Source organism: Passer montanus, unplaced genomic scaffold, assembly GCF_014805655.1.
Source record: "Passer montanus isolate IOZ18808 unplaced genomic scaffold, ASM1480565v1 scaffold5, whole genome shotgun sequence".
Taxonomy (NCBI): Eukaryota; Metazoa; Chordata; class Aves; order Passeriformes; family Passeridae; genus Passer; species Passer montanus.
The window spans coordinates 6,088,998-6,093,830 of NW_024369929.1; the positions used below are offsets into that span (position 1 = coordinate 6,088,998).

At 42.9% G+C, this 4,833-nt stretch overlaps 1 long non-coding RNA gene across 1 annotated transcript; it reads left to right on the forward strand.

The window, feature by feature from the left end:
* Positions 1-287: 287 nt before the first annotated feature.
* On the forward strand, positions 288-3,629 carry LOC120509118. Its single transcript, XR_005629161.1, has 4 exons — positions 288-423; positions 1,326-1,418; positions 2,060-2,189; positions 2,523-3,629. It is a non-coding gene; the product is annotated as an uncharacterized LOC120509118 (long non-coding RNA).
* Positions 3,630-4,833: the final 1,204 nt, after the last annotated feature.

The following is a 4,833-nucleotide window of genomic DNA, read 5'->3' on the forward strand; positions in this document are numbered from 1 at the left end:
CTTGGCAAACACTAAATTGCAGGAAGTCATGTGCAATAAGGGACAGAAACAAGTTCCCTTTATTTGGCTCTTAGTGTGGTCATTGGCATGATGAGGAAGAGTGACAGCATCTGAGATGAAGACACAGCTGTAAACTCTGCAGCTCCACAACCCCCCAGGCTCCTGCAGTTAGCCATTAGATCCTTTAGGGAAGGGAGAACAGATAGAGCATTACCTGGTGTAGGTTTGCTGCCAGTTTTTTAAGGGTTTCAGCCCAGAAGCTCTGTGGTGCTGGGTATGGAGTGCTGCTCCATACCCACGCTGCTCCCCAAGGAGATGCTGCAGGCCCTCCAGCTGAGTTCCAGCCCTAAGGAGAACCAAAGGTCTTGTTTGTCCCTTCAACAGCCAAACTGGAGATGGAAAGGCACATCTGTCTGATCAGAGGTAAGGCAGCACTGAGGAGACACCAGAGAGCAGGTTTGAGACTCTACAGCCTCCTGGGATGTCCTGTCCCAGGACTCATCCAGGCTCACGCAGCAACACCATGTAGGTGGAACTCAAAAATGTGGTCTTAGTTTTAGGAAAAACAGCATATCTAAAAAAAGTTCTTGTTCCAGAATGAGTGATGGGGAACCCAGGGTGTTTTCTCAGCTGCAGTCTGAATTGGCAGTGTGGTTGTAGCATTTTTCTTCGGCACTATTCCAGCAAAACACTTGAGTATGTGCTTAATTAAATCATGTGAGAAGTTTAAGGGGCTGGAAAGCATGAAGCTAAATCCTTTGCTGGGGACTTAATATCAATGCCTCAGTTTCCCTTCTCCACCATAGAAAAGAAATATTTACTTCCCATACAGAATGCTGACAAGCTTAATTCAATCTTCCTTGTAAAGTGCCTTGAGGGCTTTAGGGAGAAGGTGCTATAAAAATCAGAATATTATTCTACACTCCCTAGCAAGACAGCACTTAGCTTTATATATTATCCTGCTGGTGATGCATCTCCCTCTGGCTGACAGGAGGATCAATTAATGTATATAAACCAAAAGAGGCTGTTTAGGAGACTTGTGGTCCATGTAATCTGCTAACACCTGACGACAAATCCAAACTTGAAAAGGTGGGAAAGTCAGAGGTTTTAAGGCATTTTAGTGTAAAACCAGACAGTGGAAGACTCTGAAGGCTGTGTGTGTCTTCAGAGCACAACAGGAAAGGGGCTGTTCCTCCAGTGATCTATTTTTCACTCCTCATTGGTTTTTATGGCCTTTGCTAATCCCTTTTCAGTTTTTCTGATCTTTGGTAAATTAGCAAGCTGTACTCTTACACTACTCTCTTATTTCAAATTTTCTTTATTAGATTGAGAAGAACCTGGACGTGACCTCAGAGGCAGCTGGAGTGAAGTGAAGACAAGGGAACTGCTGCCAAGGAGAGGCCATCAAGTGATGAGAGGTTAGGGCAGGGTGGAGCTTTTAAAAACCCTCTAATTGTGCTTCTGCATTTAAACGTGTGGAAAGTGCTGTTCAAGACAGAGTATTGCAAGCAACACATATTTTCCTTAAGGTTCACTGATTTCAGTACAGCTAACACAGGTATTTTGGGTATTTTTAACCTCTGTCTTTTCATGCATTGAAATACAAGTATACTGTAATGTCTGCAAAAACAGACACTCAAAGTGAGTGAAAAAGTGCTACTTCAAACTATCTCCCAGATAAAATGCAAATGATTGAAAACATGAAGCTCTTCACAGGTAATTGCTGTGAATCCTCATTTCCTGCCTTTAGTTCTGCAGGTTGTGTTCTGGCTAAACTTAATGTTTTTTCCTATTTTTGTCTTCTTTCAATGACAATACTTAAACTACCACATAGTGAACATCAAGAAACATAGCTACTCCTTTGGCATTTTTATCTTTACTGTCTATTTAATTAATAAAGTTATTACACTGAAAATGAGTTTTAACAAATCTCTAAAGTACGTGAAAAAGTAAAAAAAAAACCAATTCATGAATGACTGATTGGTTTATTTAATTTTTTTTAAATATGACCATTGGCAACTCCTTTTTCTGTTTATGTGTTTGTGCCCTGCCTTTCCAGGATACAGCCTTTTCATGGAAATAATATTTCCTCCTCTATGTCTGCTGCACTTGGCACACAATGGAGTCTCATTACTCAACAGAACCTCTACGTGCCATGAAAAATAAATTATTAAACTCCAGCCATTTCGGTAGGTAAATACTGCCTTTCTAACCCCTGTGCATAAAGCAGCCAGTGTTCCACACCTGGCTGTGATCTCCTCTGTGAGTTCAGCCTCCTTGAAGTTCTCTGGCATGAAACCTTAATGTGCTGACACCATGTGTGTCACCCCAGGGCTGTCCTGGTGCACAGGGGGGGACAGCTGGGACAGCAGTGCCCGCTCTGCCTGCTGGGTTGGAGACAAAGGTGGAGGAAGTTTAGAACCAAACTGTGTTTTCATGTGTATACAGCTTCCAGCAGCCTTTAGAGCTGTAGCTTCTACATGTGCTAGGCAGATGTTCAGTCATGCTTTCCTCTATTTCAGCAAAGACTGGCTTTATGATAGCTGGCATGGTGCATGGCCTGGGAGCTGCACACAAATACTCGAGAAGGATGAAATGCTGTTTGGCTTCCACCAACAGAGATAAGAAATGCACACCTGCCCCCCTGAGAGTCTCCAGCTGCACTGGCAATTCCTAGTAACTGTGGGTGAGAGCAGAATTTGGGGCACCAGTGGGGCCCACCACTGCTTTACTGTTGTGTCTAGATTCAGCAGCTTCTTCTCATCTGTAATTTACTGTGTTTTCCCCTGAAAATATAGCTTCCCTCACCCTGGGGAAGCGTGAGGAAATCTCTGGGTTTTCTCTTCAACACATGCTGTAGCTTCTACCCTGAGTACTTTAGGTGTTTGAGTAACAATGCAAAAAAGGACAACCCCTCAGTTTGGATATAATTTCTAAACCTCTCCATCAGAAGTTTCAAGTGACAGCTGATGGAGGGACAGGGCATGTCAATCCCATCATGTGGCTCTGCCTTGTGTAAGAAGTGCAGGATTAATCCCTGCTAATGCCCCACAAGCATCGTCCAGACAGGGTTATACAAGCACCTGGAGCTTCACCAGGTGAAGCTTTGGGTGCCCCTGTGAGGCTGCAGGAGTGTGTTACCAGCAGGGGAGGTCCCAGAGTGCCAGCTGAGCCGGGTGGCAGTCGGTGTGGCACTCCCCAGGTGCCTTGGCAGCACCCCCTGTGCCCGAGCTGCCATGCGTGGCTGAACATGCTTTGGCAAGGACGGCTGCCACCTGCTCCTCTGCAATGAGGACCTGGCTTCCAGAATTTTAAACATAAGGGATAGCAAAACAGTCATGAAGATTCATTGCTATAGTGACCAGTCATAGGGGTTGCAGAGAAAAGCAGCTTCACGTGATTTATGTTACAAAGGTACCTGCTGTAAGTTAGAACAGTCCTAAGGATGCTGTGATCTATAGCAGCCTCCTAAGGCAAACCAGAATCCCCTTTTCATAAGCAGTACATCTGTTTATGTAAAGAGGAGAAAACATTACAAGTCTTACGATGTTCTTTCCTGCCAAGGAAAAATCTGAAGCACTAAATGTGCAGAGTGACTTGGTGAATCAAAGCTGGGCAATGGCTTTAAATGTGCCACGTGTTCCTTGCTGGAGCTCTGCTGCTGACAGCTGATGGCAGTTTGCTACTGGCTCTGGACAGTGGAAAAAGCAGCCTCAATGGCAGCAAAGGAAGAGGAGTAAAGCCCTCCCCTTCCTTAAAACTGGATTGAGGAAATGGACCCTTAGCATGGTGGGTTGTGACTAGGGCCCGGCTTTTGAAACGTGATCCATGTGTGCAAATCCCACACAGACCAGATGCCAAAACCGCAATGATTATTTGACATTTCAGTTGAGAAAGAGAACAAATGTGCTCTGTACTCATCTTTTATTTTTTGGAACAAAACAAATTAAATTAACTTTGAAACAAGGGCTTTGATTACTATCTCTCTGGCGTCATCTTTATGTTGATGCAATTCTGTAGACTGGTGGCATCACTGCTGATTTGCACTGGTGTAACAACAATCAGGCTCTGTGTTTTCCAGGCAGTGAAGCTGCTTATGTTTTGTGTAAAGAAAGAAACTCAGTCAAACACTTTAAGGGGAAATAAATTAGCGAAGAAATTCAGAAGCCAAAAGCAATATGAGCACAGATAAAGCTACAATATTCCAACTGTATTGCTAGTTTAAAAAACATACCCAGCCTAATTAAGGAAGTATTGACTTCACTATAAATGTGTATGCTGATCTCTCTCGGTTTTGAGTTCTAATTGACATCCAAAGGTGAGCAATTCAATAAGTTTCTTCAATTTTATTTATTTTAGTATATGTGTTCTACTTTACTGGCTTTGTTTGAGATCATTGAACAAATGTAAGCTTTCTTTCCCCTTCAAGTAATGCTATGCAACATGAGAACAAATCAACTGTAAGGATTAAAATTATAATTGACCTGGTATGAAAGTAGGAGACAAAGTTCTAGTCAGCATAGCCTGAGTTGATATTCTAGCTGCCTCTGTGTGAAGAGGAGTTGACCTTTGAGTATGACCAAGGATTTCAGTATTGGTGACAGAGATTTATATACATATCTATGTATTTATTTATTTTCACCCAGTGAAGCACAATCAGGACTTTCAGCATTCAGCTTTAATGTTCATTTTTTTGCTATAGTTGCTATTATGCTCTCACTTTGAGGATGTCAAACTCCTGAAAAGAGCAATTGTTTTGCTTCAGGTACAGTAAAGCTTACAAACACTATGCCTGGGGTGAGAGACAGAGGCTTTGTGTGTATTGAGGAAATT